The sequence below is a fragment of the Vombatus ursinus genome, unplaced genomic scaffold (genome assembly GCF_900497805.2).
Source record: "Vombatus ursinus unplaced genomic scaffold, bare-nosed wombat genome assembly UNPS02004746.1, whole genome shotgun sequence".
Taxonomy (NCBI): domain Eukaryota; kingdom Metazoa; phylum Chordata; class Mammalia; order Diprotodontia; family Vombatidae; genus Vombatus; species Vombatus ursinus.
Genome location: NW_020944524.1, coordinates 285,007 through 310,497, shown reverse-complemented (window position 1 = coordinate 310,497; position 25,491 = coordinate 285,007). Strand labels below are relative to the sequence as shown.

Below are 25,491 nucleotides of genomic sequence, written 5' to 3'. Positions count from 1 at the left end.
AGAAAACACGTGACGATAAGAACAAAATACTTTTTACTAAAATAGAGGAGGACTTAATTGGAAAGATATTAACTTCCATGGTCAAGCCATGAATAATAATATAATAAATGTATGTAAAATATATTTATATTAATTATAACAAAAATTTAAATACTTACAATAAAAATGGAAATACTACCTAAATTAAGTTAGAAATTTATTGCCATACTAATCAAACCACCAAAACAAAATCATAATGAAATTATCCAGACAAAACCATTGCATTAAATCAATCTGGAAGAACAAAAGGTCAATGATTTCAAGAAAAAAAAAAGTTAACAGTACCACATCTTAAAACTACATTACAAAGCAACAATCATCAAAACTATTTGGTACTAGTAAAAAATTAGAAAAGTTGATCAATAGAACTGACTGGGTAAATAAGACCCAAAAGCAATCAAATACAGTAACACAATGTTCAGTAAAACCAAGGACATGGAACACTGGGGTAAATGACTATTTGACAAAAACTTCAAGGCAAAACAGAAATCAGTCTAGCAGAAAATAAGTTTATACCAAAATCTTATACCATCTATTACAAAATACTTTAAATACAATCATATGTAATAACACATACTTTGTACAACTATAGCTAAGAAAAGAACATTTACTTAAATATAAAGATGATCATAAAAGACAAAATGCACAATTTTGATTCCATAAAAAAAGTTTCCTCACAAACAAAATAAAGTTAAAATAAGAGAAACCACTGGGGAAAATGTTCACAGAAAATTTCTTTGATACAGTTCTAACATCCAGGATATATAAATAATTCATAGAAAAAAATAACTCATCAGGAATAAGAGTAACCACAAGTAAGATAAGTGGTCAAAAGATACAAACTTTTATTTCTCAAAAAAAAAGAAAGAAAGAAAGAAAGGAAGAAAGAAAAAAAGAAAGAAAGAGAACTGTAAGCTACAAATTGCAATATGCTCCAAATCAGTAATTAGGGGAGAAATACAAAATAAAACAACTACCTTACACTAATCAGATTGGCAAAGATAATGACAAAAACAAATTGTTGGATGGGTTTGGTCATAAAAGCATAATTGTGTATTGTTGGTGGAGCTGAACCACAACAATTTTTCAAAACAATTTGTAATTAGACCAAAAAGTTGACTAAATTGTCCCTTCTCTTTGACCCAGAGATTAGGCTCATATTCAATGAAATCAAAGATAGAGAGAAAGGTTCCCTATGCATAAGAATATTTATATTAGAACTTTCCATTATAGCAAAAATCACAGGGGCAGTGGGGGCGGGGGTGATTGGGGCTGGGAGGAAAGACTCTATCAATTGGAGAAAGGATAAATAAACTACGCTATTGTACTAAGGAAATTTTGCTGTGTAGAATTTTATAAGTGAATATGCTGGATTCAGAAAAGTAAACAGGAAAAGGAGAACAACATACAATAACAAACAAAAATAGAGTGAAATAACTCTGAAAGACCTCAGAACTAAAGCATGGACCAAATGTGACTTCAAAGGTGTAAGAATTAAGCACTACCTTATACCCTTGGGCATAAGTGATAGACTACAAGCACAAAATCAGACATGTATTCTCATAGACGACAAAAGGTTGCTTTGTTTTGTTTGACCATACATATATATTACTTACAAGGAAGGGCTTCTACTTGTTCTTTTAAACATCAGTAAAGCATCTTAAAAGATGCACGCAAGATACAAAGGGGAGGTGGAAAAGGGGACACAAGGAATATATCACTGCATTCTTAAGCTTATTACAAAAAATCAGACCTTATTAATAACAAAACAGGTGGCTAAAAATAATTATTGTCAAATATGTCTACTTCTCCAAACTAAACATAGTTTTTATGAATGCCACGTACACGTGAATCAAATGCATCTCTGCAGATGAATGCTTCAAGGCAATCCTTTACACCTCCCTATCTCACTCACCACAGGGTTCTTTGAAATCTTTTCACTTCTCCTCAAAACTCCATGGCTCCTCCTTGTCACTTCCCACCATCTCAGCCAAGAATCCTGCATCATATTTTACTTAAAAATTGAGGCCCCTCACCTAGAGCTCTCTCTTCTCCCTTCCTCCACATCTCAAATACCAGATGTCCTTCTGTTACTATCTGAGCCTTCATTCCTGTATCACATAATGAAGTGGCCCTTATCCTTGCCAAGGCAAACTCCTCTAAAAGCATAAATGATCCCATCTTCTTCAGGAGATTTCCCTTTATCATCATCACTCTCTCACTGAATCTTCATTCTTTCCTTGTCTACTGGTTGATTCCTTACTATCTATGAGTATGCCTACATCTCCCATGTTCACCCACAAAAAGTCCTTACTTCGTTTAATCATCTATCCATCCACCCATCCATGATAGCTATTGTCGTATTATCTCTCCTTCCTTTAGTGGCTAGAATCCCTGAGAAGGTTGACTTCATTTTCTCTCACTCTCAAGTCTCTACTGACCTTCAGTCTTATATCACCAATTGCCTACTGGACATCCCAAACTGGAAATCTTATAGAAATCTTATGTTGGTTCCACTTCCTGGAGCCAAGATGGTGGAGTAAGAAGTAAGTTGCTCTCAATCCTCCCTTATTGACCTCTGAAAGCCCAGAAAATATCTACCCAGGAAAAACCCTACGCCAGCAAAAAGACAGGGCACTGCAGTCTTGTAGCCCAGGAAGCTTGGGGGATTAAAGGACCTCTTGGTCCTTCTTGCTCTGGGTAAGGAGAAGCAGTACAGGATGGGAGGTGTCCCAGCAACCCAGCAGCAAGCCCCACCTCAGCACACTAAGGGGAGATTCTGAAACTCAGGTTGGTGGAGCAGTCAAGTGTCAAAACCAGGACCTCCCTAGAACAGGTAGGGAAACCGGTAGACACCAGCTTGGAAAATGTAAGGTATAAGAAATTATGTTTCCACAGATGTAGAGGAAGTGGTACTAACAATAGAACTCAGAAGTTGTCTACAAGAGTACAATAGATGGATGAGGATACTCACAGCTAATACTAACAAATAGAGCTTCACAGAAAGATTTGTTGTGGCTTGCTATTGACCTTAAAGGAAGATTAAGATTTACATAAGTCAGAAAGAGAAAGAGCAATATTCCAAGCAGGGAAGAAGAGGATGACGGGTAGTATTTATTTAGAAAGTAGCTAAGAACTAAGGTTGAAAAAATCGCATGGTTCAACTGGAGGGAAGGTTCTGGAGAGAAATTTTAAAGTTTTAGATTTATCTTAAAAAAAAAAGCTTTTATTGATTATCTTCTGATTCTTATATATCATCATTGTTATCCTAAGTATCCCACCTATTCCCCTTCCCAGAGAGTCATCTCATATAACAACTAATATTTTTTAAGGAGGAAAAAAAAAATCAGTAGAACTGATCAATACATTGAAAGAGTCTAAAAACATGTGCTGTGTGTAATACCTATGGACTTACCTAGTCAATGAAGGGGTGAATTAGGAATGAACTTTCATATCTCTTCAATAGAGTCCCGTTGGATCTTTATAATTCTGTCACATTTACTTTTGATTTGGGGGGTTACAGTTATTTTACGCATTAATGTTGCAGTAGCTACTGTGTATATTGTCTTCTTGGCTCACTTCACTGCATCAGTTCATATAAATCTATATATTTCTGTACTTATCACACATGTCATTTCCTACACCACAATAATATTTCATCACATTAATGTACCACACCGTATGTTTAGCCATTCCCTAACTAATGAGCATCTACTTTGATTCTAGTTCTTGCCGATCAGAAAAAATGCTGTTATAAATATTTTTCAGTATATGAAGATTTTTATCTTATAGATAGCTTCCTTGGGGTATATGCCCAGCAATACAATCTCTGGTTCAAAGAGTAGGAACATTTTATTCATTTTATTTGCATAATTCCAAAATGTTTTACAAAATGGTTGTGCCATTTCACAACTACAACAACAATGAATTACTGTCCTTATCATTTCACAATCCCTCCAACATTTTTTTTTATTTTTGCCCATTTGTGGGGTGTGAGATGAAACCTCAGGGTTGTTTTGATTTGCATTTTTCTTATTATTAATTATTTTGGACATTCTTTCATTTGGTTGTAAATACTTTGCAATTCCTCTTTAAGAACCGTTTGCTTATATTTTTAAACTTATATATTGGGAAATGATTATATAAGTCATAAATTTATTATTACTGATATTATGTACATATTGAATTGATTGACTGAATATATATTGATAAATAAATAAAAATATAAAACTGTTTATATGTCTAGGGTACCAAAACTTTTCCAGGAAAATTTGATACAAAGATTTTCTTCCCCATTCAACAACTACCCTTCTTATACTAGGCACATTATTTTATCTATACAGAATCTTTTCAGATTCAAGTAATCAAAGTATCTATTTAATCTTTTGTAATGGCCTCTATAGTTTAAGAATGCATCTCCTACACACAGCTGTGAGAAGTACACGATAGGTTTCTCTTTAATATTAAGATTGTATATCCACATAGGATATATGTGGAACATGGAGTAAATAACACTAAAGAAAAGAACTACTTAAAAATCAGAAATTTTCCAAAAAGCAGAAGAGTTACAAAATTCTTACAGAAGAAAATAAATCTTGAAAAATTAGTACTGGCTAAGTGGAAGCTAATAATTCTAAGAGACATCAAGATAAATGAAATGGATATATATCTACAAAAATATAAATAACCCAGATTAACAGAAGAAATAAAATAGTTAGATAACCCCATTTTAGAAAAAGAAATTGAACAAACCATCAATGAATTTCCTAAGAAAAAATCCCCAGGGACAGATGGATTCACAAGCAAATTCTACCAAACATCTAAAGAACAATTAATTCTAATACTATGTAAATTATTTGGAAAAACAGGTGTAGTCTGACCAAATTCCTTTTACAACACAAATACTGTGATGATACTTAAACCAGGAAGAGCTAAAACAAAGAAAGAAAACTCTTGACCAATTTCCCTAATGAATATTGATACAAAAATTTTAAGTAAAAAAAATTAGCAAGGAGATTACAGCAATTTATCAGCAGGATCATACACTATGACCAGGTGTGATTTATACCAAGAATGATGATAATAACAAAACGAAGAAATCATTTGATTATCTCAATAGATGCAGAAAGTCTTTGAAAAAACAAAACTCATTCCTATTAAAAACACTAGACAGCATAGGAATCAATGGAGCTTACTTTAATAGGATAAGTAATATTTATCTAAAACCATCAGCAAGCATTATCTGTAATGGGGATAAATTAGAAGCCTTTCCAATACAATCAGGGGTGTAGCAAGGAAGTCCACTATCACCTCTAGTTTTCAATGTTGTGCTAGAAATGTTAGCTACAGTGATAAGAGAAGAAAAAGAAAATGAAGGAATTAGAATAGGTAATGAGGAAACAAAACTCTTTGCAGATGAGTATCTGCTTAAGATAATCCTAAAGAACCAACTAAAAAATTATTTGAAATAATTAACAACTTTAGCAAGGTTGCAGGATACAAAATAAACCCATATAAATCATCAGTATTTCTGTATATTACCAACAAAGCCCTGCAACAAGAGACAGAGAAATTCCACTTAAAATAACTTTAAACAATGTAAATTACTTGGAAGTCTACCTACCAAGACAAACCCAGGAACTATACAAACACTTTTAACACAAATAAAGTCAAATCTAAACAATTGGGAAATTTTAATTGCTCATGGTTCAGCCAATATAATAAAAATTACAATTCTACCTAAATTAATACATTTATTCAGTGTCATACCAATCAAACCACCCAAAAAGTATTTATAGAGCTAGAAAAAATTAGTAACAAAATTCATCTGGAAGAACAAAAGCTCAAAGATATCAAAAGAATCAATGAAAAAAAAAAAGTTAAGAAAGGTGGTCTAGTTGTACCAGATCTCAAACTGTATTATAATGCAGTAATTATTGAAACAATTTGTTATTGGCTAAAAAACAGAGTGGTGGATCCATGGAATATATTACATATACATTACATTATAGTAAATGACTATAGTAATAAACTGAAAGATCCAGGTTTTTGGAACAAAAACTCATTATTTTGCAAAAACTGCTAGAAAAACGGGAAAATAAGAAACTAGGTACAGACCAACATTTCATACCATATACCAGGATAAGGTCAAAATGGGTACATGATTTACACGTAAAGAGTGGTATCATAAGCAAATCAGGAGAGCATGAAAAAGTTTATTTGTCAGATCCACAAATAAGGGAAGAATTTAGGACCTAAGAAAATGTAGAGAACATTACAAAATGTAAAATAGATGATTTTGATTATATTAAATTAAAAAGTTTTTGCACAAACAAACCAATGCAACCAAAAGTAAAAGGGAAGCAGAAAACGGGGGGGGGGGAGGATTTTTGCAACAAGTATCTCTGATAAGGGCCTCATTTGTCAAACATATAGAGAACTGAGTCAAATTTATAAGAATACAAGTCATTCCTCAATTGATAAATGGTCAAAGGATATGAATAGATAGTTTTGAGATAGAAATCAAGGCTATCTATAGTCATATGAAAAAATGCTCTAAATTACTGATTAGAGAAATGCAAATTTAAACAACTCTGAGGTACCACCTCACACCTATCAGATTAGCTAATATGACAAAAAAGGAAAATGATAAATATTGGAGGGGATGTAGGAAAACTAGGACAGTAATGCACTATTGGTGGAGTTGTGAACTGGTCTAACCATTCCTGAGAGCAATTTGGAACTACGTCTAAAGAGCTATAAAACTGCATACAGCAATACCAGTGCTAGGTATATATCACAAAGACATCCAACAAAAGGGGAAAGGACCTATTTGTACAAATATATTTATAGCAGCTCTTTTTGTGGCAGCTAAGAATTGGAAATTGAGGGGATGTCCATCCATTGGGGAATGACTAAACAAGCTGTGGTATATGATTGTGATGAAATATTATTGTGCTAAAAGAAATAACAAGCAGGATGATTTCAGGATAACCTGGAAAGACTTACATGAACTGATGCAAAGTGAAGTGAGTAGAAGTAAGAGAACATTGTACATAGTAACAGCAATATTGTGTGACAAAGAACTGTGAATGACTTATTCTCAGCAATACAATGATGCAAGACAAACCAAAATGACTCATGATGAAACATTTTCCACCTCCAGAAAAAGAATTGATATTGTCTGAATACACACTGAAGCATGCTATTTTTCACTTTCTTTCATTTTTTTTTAAAAATTTGAATCTCCTTGTACAAAATGACTATCACGGAAATAAATGTTTTATATGTAAAACCTGTATCTGATTGTTTACCCTATCCAGAAAGGGGGAGAAGAGGGAGGAAAGGATAGAATTTGTAACTCAAAACTTTAAAAAGAAAACAAATGTTAAAAAAAATTGTCTTAGCATGCAACTGGGGAAAAATAAAATATATAAAAAGAAATAAAAAAATTCAGAAGACTACAAAAAAGAAAGTGTAAAATATCTCAAAAAGTGGACCTGAAAAAATACAACAGCCATTTCAAGAAAACAAATAAACAAACAAAAACAAATGCAGTTAAAAAAAAAAAAAGCAAAGGAATAAATGGACCTTACTTTAGTGTGTTAATTTGCACACATTTTAAATCAAGGGCCAACATTACATGCAAAAAGACCAGAGACATTTACAATAATGATCAGGAAGCAAAATAATGATATCCATTATTGCAACTATTGAATTACATCTAGAAATCTTAGCTACAGTTGTAAGACAAGAAAAAGAAATCAAAGGTGTACGTTTAAGCAAAAGGAATACAGTACTACAGCTTTTAATTAATATCTTCTATTTAGAGATTTCTAAGAAATCAACTAAAATTAATTGAAACTGCTTTAGCAAAATGACATAATATAAAATAAATCCATAGAAATCATTACCTTGTCTATATATTACAAATAAAACCTAGCAGAAAGAGATAGAAAAATTCCATTTAAAGTAATTACAGATTATAAAATATTTGGAAATCTGTTTACAAAAACATACATAGCTCTATGAATATAAGTACTAAACACTACTTATAGAAATAAAGACAGACCTAAAAATTAGAGAAATATTCATTGTTCATGGTTAGGATATACCAATATGATAAAAATGGAAACACTAAATAAATTAATGTATTCGGTGCCATACCAAAGAATTGCTTTCTATTCTGAAGAAAGATAATTTAAGAATCATTGGAATACCTAAAAGTCATGAAGATGAAAAAAGAGCCCAGCCTTCATATTTTAAGAAATCACAAAGGAAAACTGCACAGATACCTCAGGACCAGAGGACAAAATAAAAATTGGAAGATTCCACTGATCACCTCCTAAACAAAATTCCAAAATAAAAAACTTTCAGAAATAGTATACTCATAACCCAGAATTCCTATGTTAAGGAGAAAATACTACAAGCAGCCAGAAAGAAATAATTCAAATAACATGGAGCCACAATCAGGATTACACAAGATTTAGCAATTAACCACTTCAAGGAGTTGAAGGCTTGGAATACAACATTCCAGAAGGCTAAGGAGCTACGATCACAGCCAAGCACAACTTATCCAGGAAAACTGAGTATAATTCTTCAGGGGGAAAAAGTGCATATTTATTGAATTAAATGATTTTAAAGTACTCCTAATGAAAAGAGTAAAGGTGAATAGAAAATCTGACATTCAAGAACAAACCTCAAGAGAAGTATAAAAAGATAAACATAAAGTGAGATGATATAAGAGACTAAACAAGGTTAAACTGGTTAGATCCCTATATGGGAAGATGATACATATAAAGCCTGAGAATTTTATTGCTATGGCTGTTAAAGGGAGTCTACCTAAAGGTCAAAGGTGTGATCATACTATGTTAGGATGAAGGGAAAAAATAGGAAAAACTATCTCACATAAACAGAGCAAGCAAGAAGGAATTATACAAAGGAAGGGAGGTTTGAAGGAGTGAGCAATTCTTAAACCTTATTCTCATTAGAACTGGTTCAAAAGGGGAAGAATATGCATTACAGACAGTTGAGTATAGATATTCATCTTACCCAAAAGGAAAGTAGGAGGGAAAGGGGTAGTATTAGAGAGAGGGTAGATTAAGGAAGGCAGTAGGCAGAGGCAAACCAGACTCCTGAGAAGGATAGAGGGATAAAAAAAAGAGAAGGATAAGTATAAGAGAATAGGATAGAGAGAAATAAGCATTTAGTAATCATAATTGTGGATGTAAATAGGATAAATTCACCCATAAAACAAAAGAGAATAGCAAAATAGATTAGAAATAAGAATATAAAAATTCAGTGTTTAAATGAAACACAGGGGGGAACCAAGATGGAGAAGAAAAAGCAGCTAACTCACGTAAGCTCTCCCAAATTCCCCACCAAACAACTTTAAATAAGGCCTCAAAACCATTTTTGTGCCCTCTGTTCTTCTAACTGCCCTAATAATGAGAAAAAAATTATAAAATAAAATAAATAAGGAATTGGCTTATTTGATTTGAAAAAAGAAAAATTTACCAGTTTCAAATAAGAAAAGGATAAATTCCCAACCCATGAAGATCAAACAAAAGCAATTATTAGGAGCTATTTTGCTCAACTATAAGCTAAAAAAAAATTGATAATCTAAATAAAACAGATGAATATGAAAATATAAATTGCACAGATTAATAGAAAATAAAATACTTAAATAATCCTATCTTACAAAAAGGAATTACACAAGCCATAAATGAGCTTCCTAAGAAAAAAAAAAAACCAGATGAATTTATAAGTTAATTCTACCAAACATTTAAAGAACAATTAATTCCAACTCTACATAAACCATCTGAAAAAAAAAAAAGTAAAAAGGTCCTGCCAAATTCCTTCTATGACACAAATATGGTACTGATACCTGAACGAGGAAGAGCAAAAACAGAGAAAGAAAGCTATATTTCTGGGAGCCAAGATGGCAGAGTAAGCAGTAAATTACACTCACTCTCCTTTATTGATCTCTTAAAAAAAAAAACAACCCAAAAAATAGCACCCCAGGAAAAATCCTGGAACAGCAGAAACAGCAGATCAACAAAGAGAAGCAGTCTTTTAACCTGGGAAACTTAGAGCATAGCCAAGAAAGGTCCATTTCACATTGGTAAAAAGGAGAGTGCAGTCCAGGATGGGATGCACCCCAGCAACCTAGCAACAAGCCCCACCTCGGCAAAACAGCAGAAGATCCTGAGCCCCGGAGTGGTGGAGCAGGCAAATAAATGCCAACACCAGGACCCTTCTATGTGCCTTAGCATTGCCAGAGGAACTGGCAAACTCCAGCTTGGAGAAACCACCACGTGCTCTGGTGCAGTCCCAAACAAATACGTGTCCTCCAGCAGTCAATTTTCCCACGCATCAACATAACCTGGAAAGGCATCTTTCAGCAGCTGAACCTTCCTGTGCTTCAAGGCAACCCCAGGCAGGCAGGCATACACCAACGGCTAACCTCCTATGCTTCAGTGCAGCCCCAGGTAGGCAGGCATTCTCCAGCAGCTGACCTCCCAGTGCTTTGGCACAGTCCCAGGTGGGTAGACATCCTCTAACAGTCAGTACAGCCTCAGGCAGGCAGGCATCCTCTGTTGCCAGACCTCCCTGTGCTTCAGTGTAGCCCCAGGGAAACACAGACCTCCCTGTGCTTCAGTGTAGCCCTAGGGAAACACACAAAAACGCAACCTGACTCCAGCACATACTAGACACCACCACCAGGACCCGAGGTCTGCACCAGGTAAGGCGTCAGACCCCTACAGCCTCCAGTTGCCAGAACCTGAGGCCCCAGCATGCAAAGCCAGTGACCAGGTCCCCGGTTCCCAGCACAAGAAGCTTGGGAGAGTGCCCCCTGTGCTTCAGCAGGAGAGCACACCTTTAAAAATCAGGAAATAGGCAAACAAAATTAGCAAAAAGCAGAAAATAACACCAACTATAGAGAACTACTATGGTGACAGGGAAGATCAAAACAAAGAAGGAGAAAAGGAACTGGTCACAAGCCCAAAAAGCCTTCTTGGAAGAGCTCAAGAAGTATTTTAAAAGTCAAATAAGAGAGGTAGAAGAAAAATTGGGAAGAGAGTCAATAGCCTGGAAAAGGAAGGACAAAAATTGACTGAGGAAAATCACTCCTTAAAAAATACAATTGGCTGAATGGAAAAGGAGGTACAAAAATGCATGGAAGAAAAGACCTCTTTAAAAAGTGGAACTGGCCAAATGGAAAAAGGAGGTACAAAGGCTAATCGAAGAAAACAATTCATTAAAAATTACACCTGGGCAACTAGAAGCTAATGACTCTATGAGACATCAAGAATCAGTCAAAAAAAATGAAAAGAATGGGAAAAAATAGATGAAAACATAAAACACCTCACTGGAAAAATAACTGACCTAAAAAATATAACCAGGAGAGAAAATTTAATAATTATTGGTCTACCCGAAAAAAGATGATCAAAAGAAGAGCAGCATCTTTCAAGAAATTATCAAGGAAAACTACCCTAAGGATCTAGAATATAGAATAGAATATATTCTATATAGAATACAGAAAACAGTCACTGAAAGAATCCACTGATCACCTCCTGAAAGAGATTCCAAAATGAAAACTCCAAGGAATATTATAGCCAAATACCAGAATTATCAGGTCAAGAAGAAAATACTGCAGGCAGCCAGAAAGAAACAATGTAAAAATCACGGAACCACAGTCAGCATTACACAGGACCTAGACGATTCTACATTAAAGGATAAGAGAGCTTAGAATATGATATTCTGTAGGGCAAAGGAGCTTGGATTACAACCAAGGATGAACTACCCGACAAAACTGATCACAATCTTTCAGGGAAACAGATGGCCTCAATGAATTGGGGACTTCCAAATCTTCCTGATGAAAAGACCAGAGCTCAACAGAAAATTTGATCTTCAAATACAAGCCTCAAGGAAAGCATAAAAAGGTAAATAGGAAAGAAAAAAACAAAAACAAAACATGTTATTCAATAAGGGTAAATTGTTTACATCCCTCCATGGGAAAATGATACTTGTAACTCTTGAGAACTGTATCATTATTACAACATTTAGAAGACGTATATATAGATAGCAGGTATGAGTGTAAGTTGACTTTGATGTGATGATAAAAAAAAAATTAAGTGGTGAAAAAAAGGATTATACTGGGAGAAGAGGAAGGGAGGAGCCAGAAAAGAGTAAAATACATCACATGAAATGGCACAAAGTCCTATTACATTAGAGGGAAAGTAGGAAGGGAGGTGAGGATTGTTTGAACCTTACTCTCATCAAATTTGGCTCAGAGAGGGAATAACATACACACTCACTTGAGTATAGAAATCTATCTTACCCTATAGGAATTAGGAAGGGTAAGAGGAAAAAAAAGGAGGGGGGCTGATAGAAGAGGGGGCAGATTAAGGGAGGTGGTGATCAGAAGGAAAACACTAGTGAGGAATGAAAAGGAGAAAAGTGGGAGAGAAAAGCATGAACAGAGGGAAAATAGGATGGAGAAAAAGTTAGAAATCATAACGGTGAATGTAAATGGGATGCACTCTCCCATGAGATGGAAGTGGATAGCACAGTGGTAAAAACCATAATTCTACAATATGCTGTTTATAAGAAACACATTTGAAACAGAGAGATACACACAGAGTGAAGGTAAAAGGCTGGAACCGAATGTAAGTCAGTTGAAATAAAAAACAGAGGTAGCAATCTTGATCTCAGACAAAGCAACAGCAAAAATAGATCTAATTAAAAGAGATAAGCAAGGAAACTACATCTTGCTAAAAGGCACTATAGACAAGGAAGTAATATCATTACTAAACATATATGCACCAAGTGGTATAGCATCCAAATTCTTAGAGAAGAAGTTAAGGGAGTTACATGAAGAAATAGACAGCTAAACTATACTGAGGCGGGGGAGAGGGGGGCCTTAACCTCCACCATCTCAGAACTGGATAAATATAACCACAAAATAGACAAGAAAGAAGTTAAGGAGGTAAGTAGAATTTTAGAAAAATTCGATATGGTAGACATCTGGAGAAAACTGAATGGGGATAAAAAAGAATATACCTTTATCTGAGTGGTATACATCACACACAAAAACGGACCATGTACTAGGGCATAAAAACCTCATAACCCAATGCAGAAAAGCAGAAATATTAAATAAATTCTTTTCAAATCATGATGCAATAAAAATTTCATGTAATAAAGGGCCATGGAAAGATAGACTAAAAATTAAATGGAAACTAAATAATCTAAACTAAAGAATGAGTGGGTCAAACGGCAAATCATAGAAATAATCAACAAGTTCATCCAAAGAATGACAACAATGAGACAACATACTAAATCTTATGGGATACAGTCAAAGCAGTTCTTTGAGGAAATTTTATATCTCTAAATATTTATATGAATAAAATAGAGAAAGAGGAGATCAATGAAGTGGGCATGCAACTAAAAAAAGCTAGAAAAAGAACAAATTATAAATCTCTAATTAAGCACCAAATTAGAATATTGAAAATTAAATAAGAGATTGAAATTAAGAAAACTATACTATTGAGCTGGCTCTATGAAAAAAAAAACCCAATAAAATAGATAAACCTTTGGTTAATTTGATTAAAATAAAGAAGAAAACCAAATTATCAGTATCAAAAATGAAAAGGGTGAATTCACCACCAATGAAGAGGAAATCAAAACAATAATTAGGAACTATTTTGCCCAACTGTGTGCCAATAAATCTGATAATCTTAGTGAAAGAATGAGTATTTATAAAAATACATATTGCCCAGGTTAATGGAAAAGGAAATAAAATACTTAAATAACACCATTTCAGAAAAAGAAATTGAACAAATCATCATGAACTCCCTAAGAAAAAATCTCCAGGGCCAAATGAATTTACAAGTGACTTCTATGAAACATTTAAAGAACAATTAATTCCAATACCATATAAATTATTTGGAAAATAGCTGAAAGAGTCCTACCAAATTCTTTTTATGATACAAATATGGTGCTGATACCTAAACCAGGAAGAGCCAAACCAGAGAAAGAAAATTATAGACCAATTTCCCTCACAAATATAGATGCAAAAATTTTAAATAAAATATTAGCAAAGAGATTACAGCAACTTATCAGGAGGATAATACATTCTGAGCAGGTGGGATTTATAACAGGAATGCAGGGCTGGTTCAACATTAGGAAAACTATCAGCATAATTGACCATATCAATAACAAAATTAACAAAAATCATATGATTATCTCAATAGATGTAGAAAAAGCATTTGACAAAATACAACACTCATTCCTATTAAAAAACAAAACAAAACAAAACAACCAGAGAGCATAAGAATAAAAGGAGTTTTCTTTAAAATGATAAATAGCACCTATCTAAAACAATCAGCAAGCATTATATGTAATAGGGATAAGCTAGAAGCATTTCCAATAAAATCAGGAGTGAAACAAGGATGCCTATTATAACCACTGTTATTCAATACTGTACCAGAAATGTTAGCTTTAGTTATAAGAAAAAAAAATTCACGGAATGATAATAGGCAATGAAGAAACAAAGCTATCACTCTTTGCAGATGATATGATGGTATACTTAAAGAATCCTAAAGAATCAACTAAAAAAATTACTTGAAATAATGAATAACTTTAGCAAAGTTGCAGGATATAAAATAAGCCCACATAAATCACTGGTATTTCTTTATATTACTAACAATGCCCAACACGAGAGACAGAAAAAGAAATTCCATGTAAAGTAACTGTAGACAACACAAAATATTTGGGAGTCTACTTGCCAAGACAAACCCAGGCACTATCTGAACACAATTACAAAACACTTTTCATACCAATAAAGTCAGATCTAAATAACTGGAAAAATACAAGTTGCTCCTGAGTAGGCCAAGCTAATAAAATAAAAACAACAATTCTACCTAAATTAATTTGCTTATTCAGTGTCTTACCACACTACCAAAAACCTATTTGATAGACCTAGAAAAAATAATAAAATTCATCTGGAAGAACAAAAGAATATCAAGGGAACTGAGGAATTGAGGAAAAGAAATGCAAAGGAATGTGGCCTAGCTGTACCAGACCTAAAACTGTATTATAAAGCAGCAATCATCAAAACTATTTGATACTGGGTATGAAATAACGTGATGGATCAGTGGAAGATGGTAGGTCCACAATACACAGTAGTCAATGACTATAGTAATCTACTATTTGATAAACCCAAAGACTCCAGCTTCTGGGATAACTCACAATCTGACAAAAACTGCTGGAAAATAGTATGGCAGAAACTAGGCATAGAACAACATCTTATACCATATAAAAAGATAAGGTCAAAATGGTTACATGAATTAGATGTAAAAGAGGATACCATAAGCAAATTAGGAGACCAAGGAATAGTTTGCCTGTCAGATCGATAGAAAAGGTAAGAATTTCTGATCAAACAAGAAAAAGAGTACATTATGAAATGCAAAATGGATAATTTTGGTTACATTAAATTAAAAAGTTTTTGCACAAACAAAGCCAGTGAAACTAAGAATTGAAGGAAATAAGAAAGCTGGGAAATAATTTTTACAGCCAATATCTCTAATAAAGGCCTCATTTCTCAAAAATATAGAGAACTAAATTCAATTTATAAGAATACAAGTCATTCCCCCAATTGATAAATAGTTAAAAGAGGCAGTTTTCAGATGAAGAAATTAAAGCTATCTATAGTCATATGAAAAAAATGCTCTAAATCATTACTGATTGGAGAAATGCAAATTAAAACAACTCTGAGGTACCCCTTCAGACCAATCAGATTGGCTAATATGACAAAAAAAGGAAAATGATAAATGCTGGAGAAGATGTGGGAAAATTGGAACACTAATGCATTGTTGGTGGAGTTGTGAACTGATGTAACCATTCTGGAGAGCAATTTAGAGCTATGCCCAAAGGGCTATAAAACTGTGCATATCCTTTGATCCAGGAATACCACTACTAAGTCCATATCCCAAAGACAGCATAAAAAAGGGGAAAGGACCCACATGTACAAAAATATTTAGAGTAGCTCTTTTTGTGGTGGCAAAGAATTAAAAATTGAGGGGATGCTCATCAATTGGGAAATGGCTGAACAAGCTATGGTATATAAATGTGATGGAATACTATTATGCCATGAGAAATTATGAGTAGGCTGATTTCAGAAAAACCTGGAAAGACTTACATAAACCGATGCTGAGTGAAGTGAGCAGAACCAGAACTCTCTACAGTAACAGCAATATTGTGTGATGACCAACTTTGATAGATTTAGTTCTTCTTGGCAATACAATGATCCAAAAGTCTCATGATGGAAAACGCTATCCACATCTAGAGAAAGAACTATGGAGTCTAAATGGAGATTGAAGCACACTATTCTCTCTCTCTCTTTTTTTTTTTCCTTTCTTGGGGTTTTTCCCTTTTGTTCTGACTCTTCTTTCACTATATGACTAATGTGGAAATGTTTAACATGACTGTACATGTATAGCTTACCTCAGATTGCTTGCTATCTTAGTGGAGGGAAGGAGGAAGGGAGAAAAACTTGGAACTCAAAATCTTATAAGAGTGAATATTGAAGGCAGAGCCAAGATGGTGGAGTGAAAGCAGTGACCTGCTTGAGCTCTCCCCCAAAGCCCTCCAAATATGTGTAAAAAATGGCTCTAAACAAATTCTAGAGCAGCAGAACCCACAAAAAGACAGAGTGAAACAAATTGCCATCCCAAGACAACCTGGATGGTTGACTGAAAAGGTCTACTGCGCCAGGCTGGGAGAGGAATGTAGTTCAGTGTGGGAGCGCAGGCAAAGACCAGGCCTAAGCGAACCTGGAGCAGGCCTCTGAGGACTGAATCACAGGCAGCTCGGGTGGTTTCCAGACTTCTCAACCCACAAATGCCAAAGACAACTTAGAAGGTCAGTAGGAAATGTCTGTCAGAGCTCAGTGAGAGAGAAGTTCCGTCCCAGTCCCAGTCACAGCGCAGTCCCAGGGCAGCTGCTTCCAGAGCTCTTGGCCCACAGACGGAGGGAGAATTGAGTGGCTGATTATAGGGGGATTGCAGGGATCTCTTTGCTGGTGTTCAGGCAGGATTCTCTTACTTTGCCCCACTTGGATCTGGGTTACAGTCCTGGGTGGTGGTCCTGAGGCAAGGAGGAGAGCTGGCAGGCATGGCACAGCTTGTGGTGGGGGTGGAGAAGGAATCCTCCTCACGGTTACAAGGCAGAAAAGAATGCGTGTGGTCACTCACAGACCAGAGTATAGGCCAAGAAAGGAGTAAACACCTCACCCTTGATCATACCACCTTGAAGAACACAAAATTTATAAGCCCCTGGAAGTATCTCTGAAAACAGCTGCACAAAACCCCCAAAGCTTGGAACAGTACATTCTCCACATTGGAAGCAGACCCCTAGTTTAACAAAGAGTTTATAACTCAAGTAATTACCTGGAAACATGAGCAAACAGTGGGAAAAAATTCAGACTGTAGAATCTTACTTTGGTGACATAGAAGATCAAAACATACAACCAGAAGAAGACAACGAAATCAAAGCTCCTACTTCCAAAGCCTCCAAGAAAAATATGAATTGGTCCCAGGCCATGGAAGAGTTCAAAAAAGATTTTGAGAAGCAAGTAAGAGAAGTAGTGGAAAAACTTGAAAGGGAAATGAGTGATGCAAGAAAATCATGAAAAACAAGTCAACAGCTTGCTAAAGGAGACACAAAAAAAAAAAACAAAACACTGAAGAAAATAACACCTTAAAAAATAGCCTAACCCAAATGGCAAAAGAGGTCCAAAAAGCCAATGAGGAGAATTGGCCATATGGAAAAGGAAGTCCAAAAGCTCACTGAAGAAAATACTTTCTTAAAAATTAGAATGGAGCAAATGGAAGCTAGTGACTTTATGAGAAATCAAGACATTATAAAACAAAACTAAAAGAATAGAAGACAATGTGAAATATCTCATTAGAAAAACAACTGACCTGGAAAATAGGTCCGACATAATTTAAAAATTATTGGACTATCTGAAAGCCATGATCAAAAAAAGAGCTCAGACATCATATTTCAAGAAATTATCGCACCGGCCCTGAATTCAGGAGGACCCGAGTTCAAATCCGATCTCAGACACATAACACTTACTAGCCGTGTGACTCTGGGCAAGTCACTTAACCCCACTGCCTAACCCCCCCTCAAAAAAAAGAGAAATTATCAAGGAACACTGCCCTGATATTCTAAAACCAGAGAGTAAAATAGAAATTGAAAGAATCCACCACCTCCTGAAAGAGATCCCCAAAGGAAAACTTCTAGGAATATTATAGTCAAATTCCAGAGTTCCCAGGTTAAGGAGAAAATTAAGTGAATATTGAAAACCATCTTTACATACAATTAGGAAAAAAAAAGTATTCACGAGTAGGGAATAAAGGAATAGCAAGTTGAGGAGAGCGGATTTTCAGTTTTTTGTACAAGTATCTTTTTTATTGTATTACGTTATACAAATGCTTGTTTTATTCCATAAATTAAAAATAAAATAAAAAATATTTAAAATTTTAAAAATTCCTATACTTTAACTTTTCATTTTTTCATTCACTGAATTGGAAGATATATGGACAAAATTAAATTCTGTCCATATATCTTCAGGAAGTAACGTCTCCTTTATATGACTGGAGTTGGGGAGGAACAGATCTAAAATTCATGTTATATTAAGCTGGTTTGTTTTTTGTTTGTTTGTTTTTTGGCAAGGCAATTGGGGTTAAGTGGCTTGCCCAGGGTCACACAACTAGTAAGTGTCTGTATCAAGTGTCTGGTCTGAGACCAGATTTGAACTCAGGTCCTCCTGACTCCAGGGCTGGTGCTCTATCCACTGTTCCACCTAGCTGCCCCTTAAGTTTTTTTTTTAATAGGATCATATGATTTAGTTTATTTACTAAGACCACTTTCAAATCTGACTTTTAAAAAGTAAAAACCAAAAGATAGGATCAAACATAAATAAATGTCAGGTTGTGTTAACTAATCACTACCAGTTCATTTTTTCTCCTTAAATTGAAATAATTCTACATAATATTAGCACTTAATGAGGCTTATTTCAATTAACTGTTTAAAAAAAAAATCTCAGCAGAAAAAAGAACATGTTTCTAAAGAGCTTAAACAATACCATAAATACACTTTATAGAAATATAACATTAAACTTAGCTCCCAATTTGAGGTTTTTGAGAAATCTCAAAATAACTGTGCTTTCTATATGTCCCGTCTGGGGTCCAGGTATCATTCATAAAGAGAAATCTCATTGAGATCATTCAAATCTCAGGTTCATATACATTTTACCACCTGGTATGTATTAATCTCTCCTTGGTATTAGATTTCAAGCAATAAAATAATTGCTTGCAGATTTTCTACAAAAATTCCTTTAGATTTCAAAATGTGCAGCTTCCAAGTTCAAAATTACTTTACCCCAAAAAAGATAATATTCTTCCACAGTAAAATCTGACAGTATTGTCAAAAAGATTGATTAATCTTGAAATCTTTCATTTCCAGCATTATTCTTAGTCTATTGTCATAAAATCTGAAAGCCAAAAACTTTAGGACCACTGCAAAGGAAAACTGGAAACCAAGTGCCACAAACTAGAAAAACTAAGGAACGTGATTGACTTAAATATTTTACAAGAAAATCCATTAATTCCATAACAATTTTAAAGAATTCTGACAAAATACCTAAAGCCAGAATATCCAACCCAGACTGAAAATCTGAATTATATCAATATTAAACTTTGACAAATTCATGTTTCCATTTGTACTATTTTAGTCATTTTCCATTTTGCATTTTTTCCAAAAGCTTCTCTGTCCTGATCAATCCTGCAGTATTTCAAACCTGTAAATTCAAGAAATACAGTGTACCAAAAGAAAGAAGAAGGAGAGGAGAGAAACAAATATTTCCTACACACAGAAACTTTTTTGGAACATTCCAGTGGTCAATCAATGTAAGATCTTAATCACTCCCTTCCCCACCCCACTAAAAAAAAAAAAAAAGTCCAGTTCATATTACAAGCGCTCTGCTCTGCCACAGGCAGCTGGGGGCTCAGTGGACAGAACTGCTACTTCACAGGGTTAAAGCACATAGTGGGAGCTATATAAAAGCTTACTGTCTTTGAAGAAGATAGCCAGTATAAATCTAATAAATTTTCCAAAGGTGTGTTATGTGAAATATGAATTTAATATTTGTAAATATACTGAAGTTATCCAGATGTCATATTTATCACATATACGTATAATATTCTGTCCTATACTTTATTCTCCAAACCACAAGGGCTTAAATTTCTAGCAAATTTTATACATGAGGGCCAGGGTCAAATCATCTGTTCTTTTTTCTACTCATTTCCCTCTCCACTGTTTTATGGAGGCTTTAGAATGGGATATTCATAAGACTTGATGACTATTTAAATTATTTTCTTCAAAATTCTCAAAAGTCCTATTTTGAAAAACTCCACACTACTTACTGCCACTGAATGTAAATGTATGTTTCTATTTTAAAACAAACACATAACAGACATAAATCTCAAAATAACCATGCTTTCTAAGGAGAAAAAAAAAGTTTCCCCACAGAAAGTTTTGAGGCAGTGAAATATCAATGCGCTGAAATCACTGAAAGGAAATGACTAACATTCTTGGAAAATGAAGCCACTGGCAGCTTTCTCCAACATAATCCCTAAAACTCTACCCTGTAGCAAAAGAGTATTTTGTGCATAAATAAATAAATTTAGATAGATTCTTTTAAAGCTAATAAATAAAATATCTAGGGTTCCCCCAGAAAGGCAATTAGGATAATATGTAATACAGAGGAAATCCTAGTAAGACATGACATTTACCGTGCATTCCAACATCAGATTCAGAACCATTGGAGGACAGAATGCTAAATTTAAATATCATGACAAATTTTCGATGGTTTGTTATAGTTTCCTTTATCACTCTAAAGTAATGAATTCGCTGGCTCAACTGGACTCCAGAAGAAAACAAAGGATTTTGTGATATGTTATTAAATCCAAACATCTTTTTTGGGGGGGTAGGGGGGACAGCAAAAACAAAGAAAGGAGAGGAAGTTCAGAGACTAGAGTCTATGGAGACCATATCACAAATGATTTACTTGAAAAACTGCTGCTCTTCATTTCAGCAGCAAAATATGCTTTGAGGGGCAATTTTTCACCAATTCATAGCTTCAAAAAAAAAAAATCCCCCTACTAATATATTCCATTCCAGAGACTCAACTCTTACCTTCTGGGCAAAATACATTACTTAAATGCACTATTTCATCTAGCTAGCCAGTTATTCATACACATACATACACACACACACAAATGTTTTCTACCTCAGTAAATTGCTCTAATTTCTGACATCTCGATTTCTGAAAGCACCCATCTGTAAGGAAGGACAGGGTCCTCAGCCTCCACACGTGTCGTCCTGCTGACTCGGCTGATCCTGGGTCTCTCAATCACTCATCAGGGTGAGAGTTACCCTGAAGAAGCCCCGCAGTTTTGCTATGTCCCAGCGCCCACCTCCAGGTCCCAAAACTGGGCATAACAGCTTTCAGGAAGAAGCAAAGGCTGGTTGCTCAGGTCCATTGCAACAACTTTAAAGAGCTGCCTCCCCGCTGGGAATACGAGGGTAAGTGACAGTTTTGGGTTCCTCCCACACCAGCCCCTTCTCCCCTATCTTTCAGTTCAAGGATTCTGTTGTTGGCGCACCAAGTGGTACATGGTTAATATTTTTTTCGTGAGCCAAGAGAACCCGGGAAGTGCGGGAGGAAAAGGAGGAGGAGGGAAGGAAAAGCGGGGGCGGGAACAGAGAGTTGAAAGGAGGCAGCAACCAAGAAACACAGCCTCATTTCTTCAAGGTAGCAAGACACCAGCAACGCCTGCTTCCAGCAACCTCACCCCACTCCTAGGACTACCAAGCCACAAGGCTAATGCATCCTCCAGTCCGAAGGATTTGCTGGAAGCAGCGAATTTGTAAACATGCAAAACGACCCTAAAAACCAAGGGGTAGGAGGAGGTGAAACAAGTGTAACCAGCCAGGTTGTAAGACAAAAAGGGACGAGATGTTTCTTCCTTTGAGGCCCGCCAGCTTTTTCCACTTTGAAGCACCCCATCCCCCCTCCCAACCCTCAAAGCCCTGCCAGGGAAGCCGAAACAGAAACTCTGTGGGGCCCATTAGGGGTCGGACTGAAACACCATCGGACTTTTCCCCACCCCTCATTGTGGGGTACATCCTTCCACCTCCCGTACCTTAAATAAATTGGAAGATAGGAGGCATCGGAAACTGCTTTCGCTTCACCCTCCCTAGGGCTTCCTTCCACCTCCTTCCCGTCTCAGTCGGCTCTGCCTTTAGCCTTGGTAGCAATTGCCCTGCTTCCGTCCCGCCCCTAGTCCCTCCTCCTCCACGTCTTCTCCCTGAACTCGTCACTAGGTGGCCGCCGAGCTACATAGGAAGCCCTACTGGGAACAGCACGTGGACCGCCCTGCCAGCCCCGCCCCAGGGACTATACCAAATGCCTTCTAAGGAGGAAAACTTGGAAAACAGAAGTATGGAGGAATGAGACAGGCCTCTAAGCTCGAGTAAACGATGGATCATAAATTTTGAGTATAACCACAAGTTTAAGACTCTTCATAAATATGCAAAATTTGCAATACAAGAAACATCCCTCACTTTAACAGAAAAATCCTTGGTATCGCTCCCCTTCTCTTAGATATAGCCTCCCCAGGGTCTGCACTCTCTCCTTAAATAACAGTTGGGCTTGGGAGATTTACGTGGGGGTGATTGCTTGACCAGTTGTATCTCTGATTCGGTGAAATTAGGGGTGACAACTCAGAGGAAGTAGCAAAGGAGGACTCTGCGCCTTCTTTTCCCAGCCTTTCTTCCTATTCCACTATTACCATACCGTAACAATCATCTTCACAAAGCAGACTATTTGCTAAATGGATAGACTCAGGGTATCTTAAAGTGTGTTTTACTGCGTGAAAAATGAAAGCATCTCCCATTAGTATATGGACAGAAATAATATATTAAATGTCTCGTCTCCCCTCTCCAACATATAACATACATCAAATAGTTCAGGATAGGTTGAGGAGATTCAAAGACTGGTTTTATTTAGGAATGAAGTCGCTTTGAGGAGCAGGGACTCTGGAAGAGAAGAATTTCTCTACAATTGACCTATTTACAAGCTTTCTCTCCATCAGAATGCCAGCTTCTTGAATGCAGGTATTTGACGACTCCTCCTCCTCCTCCTCCTCTCTCTCTCTGTTTCTCTCTCTCTCTGTCTCTCTCTGTCTCTCTCTCTGTCTCTATCTCTGTCTCTGTCTCCCTCTTCCTCCCCCCCCCCTTTAAATCCCAGTGCTCAGGGCACAGCCTGGCACCAATAACAACTTTCTGATTGATCGCTGCATGAGATCTGATTGTGTCTGTAACTATGAGGGAGTAGTAAAAGAAGTGGATAAATGAAAGCCTTAAGCTAAGGTTGGGGGTGGCTGGATACATAGAATCACCCCCTCCATACCTTACCCTCAGGTATGATCATTCAACATTAACAAATGTAGCGCCAACCACTTACTTTTCCACTTTCTGAGCTCTTTTTCCTTTCTTTTTACTCTACATTTGACCTTGAAGTCCTGGCCCTAGTGGACCCATAGACAGTGGAAGTCGAAATGACTCAAATGAGTCCTTCATAGAGGAGACCTGGGAGTGAATATGAGAATCAAGAGAAGGATGCAAGGGTAACAAATTATGTTGAATAGGAACCAACTTTTAAAAAAATTAAAACTTAAAAAAAATTTTACTTTAAAAAAATCATACAGCTTTTTTTTTGAGGGTGTTACACACAAAAATCATTAAGATCCACTATTATTAATGGCAATTCAGCCGAATTCAACAAGCCTTTTACAAACATCTGTCTGGATGGCCCCTGCACAGTGCTGGGCCTATCCCCCACCAAAAAAAACAAACCAACTACTTATAAAGGAGCTTACATTCTACTGGGGAATACATAAGCAGATAAGTAAATGAAAGATCATTTGAGGAGGGAGGGAGCTAACAACAGGGAAAGATTCCTTTGAGAGCTAAGTAAACCTTAAAGAAATAAAAAACTTCTGCTTGGAGAAGTGAGGCAGTGCATACCAAGCTTAGAATTGCAAAGACACTACAGGTGGACCAGTTTGGAATGTAGAGCACATGAAAGGGAGTAATGAAATAAACCTGAAAGATAAGTTGTAGCCAGATTGTGCAGAGCTTTAAATACCAAAACATTTTAAGTATGAATGTATTTTATTCTAGAGGCAATAGGTAGTCACTGGAGATTGATGAACAGGGGAATGACATGGTCAGACCTGTACATGCCCACATTCCTTGTTCATCTAGCAAAAGATTAAGAGCACAGTGCCCATTTCATGTCTTAACAATCACAGAATTAAAGGTTAAGAAAAACATTTTTAAAATGATAGGATGTTGTAAGATGCTATCCACCTCCAGGGAGAGAACTAATGAACTCTGAATGCAAAGTGAAGCATACTTTTTTAAAACTTTATTTTTGTTTTGTTTCTATTTTCTTTTGCAACAATGGCTAATATGGAAATGTTTTACATGATTTCACATGTATAATCGATATAAAATCTTTTCAAAGAGAGGAGGGAGGGAGATAATTTGGAGCTCAAAATTTTTAAAAAGATGGCAGATTAGTCACTTTCTCCAAGATTGTTTTATCCTTCAAATAACATAAAATAAATTCCAACCAAGGCAACAGGAACACACGACACACAGAAATGATGTACCAGATAAAGAGTTTGTTGTCATTGTTCAATCATCATGTGTCCAGTTCTTTATGACCCCATTTGGGGTCTTGACAAAGATACTGAAGAGGTCTGCCATTTTCTTCTCCAGCTCATTTTGCATATGAGGAAACTCAGGCAAAAAGGGTCACACAGCTGGTAAGCTAGTAAGAGTCACACTGAGGCCAGATTTGAAATCAGGATGATGAGTTTTTCTGACTCCTAGCTACTCCAAGATAAAGAGTAATTATACCTAAATCCAGAAGAAAAAGAAGACAAAAAAGAACATAGATGAGATAAAATCGTTATGAATTAACACCAACATGATAAGACCAGGGTTCCTATTTCTTTACACGAAGAACTAGTTTTCTAATTAAATGTTTAAAAAAAAGGTAAGAAAAAAAAGAATTAGTTTTTCTTAAAAGACAACAAAGCTGTTCTGGGGATCTGATTGGCCCCTGACTCTCTTGTTGCAGCTTCCTGGTCTCTAAAAGCGCAAAAAATTACCCCATGTGGGATTTCTTCTAGAAAAGCTATGTACCACTGTATCCCTGATTCATTTACATATACATATACATATACATATACATATACATATACATATACATATACATATACATATACATATACATATACATATACATAT

At 35.7% G+C, this 25,491-nt stretch overlaps 1 protein-coding gene across 3 annotated transcripts in view; it reads right to left on the bottom strand.

Moving 5' to 3' along the window:
* Nucleotides 1–22,423, bottom strand: part of FRMD6 (FERM domain containing 6) — a 131,999-nt gene extending 109,576 nt beyond the window's left edge. For 2 of the 3 annotated variants that reach the window (XM_027841701.1, XM_027841698.1), the window contains exon 1: nt 22,314–22,423. The gene's annotated coding sequence lies outside the window, so the exon portion shown is untranslated. Of the gene's footprint in view, nt 1–21,397; nt 21,554–22,313 lie in introns of those variants that run through there. The other variant, XM_027841705.1, reaches the window with a different exon arrangement.
* Between the last annotated feature and the right edge of the window lie 3,068 nt (nt 22,424–25,491).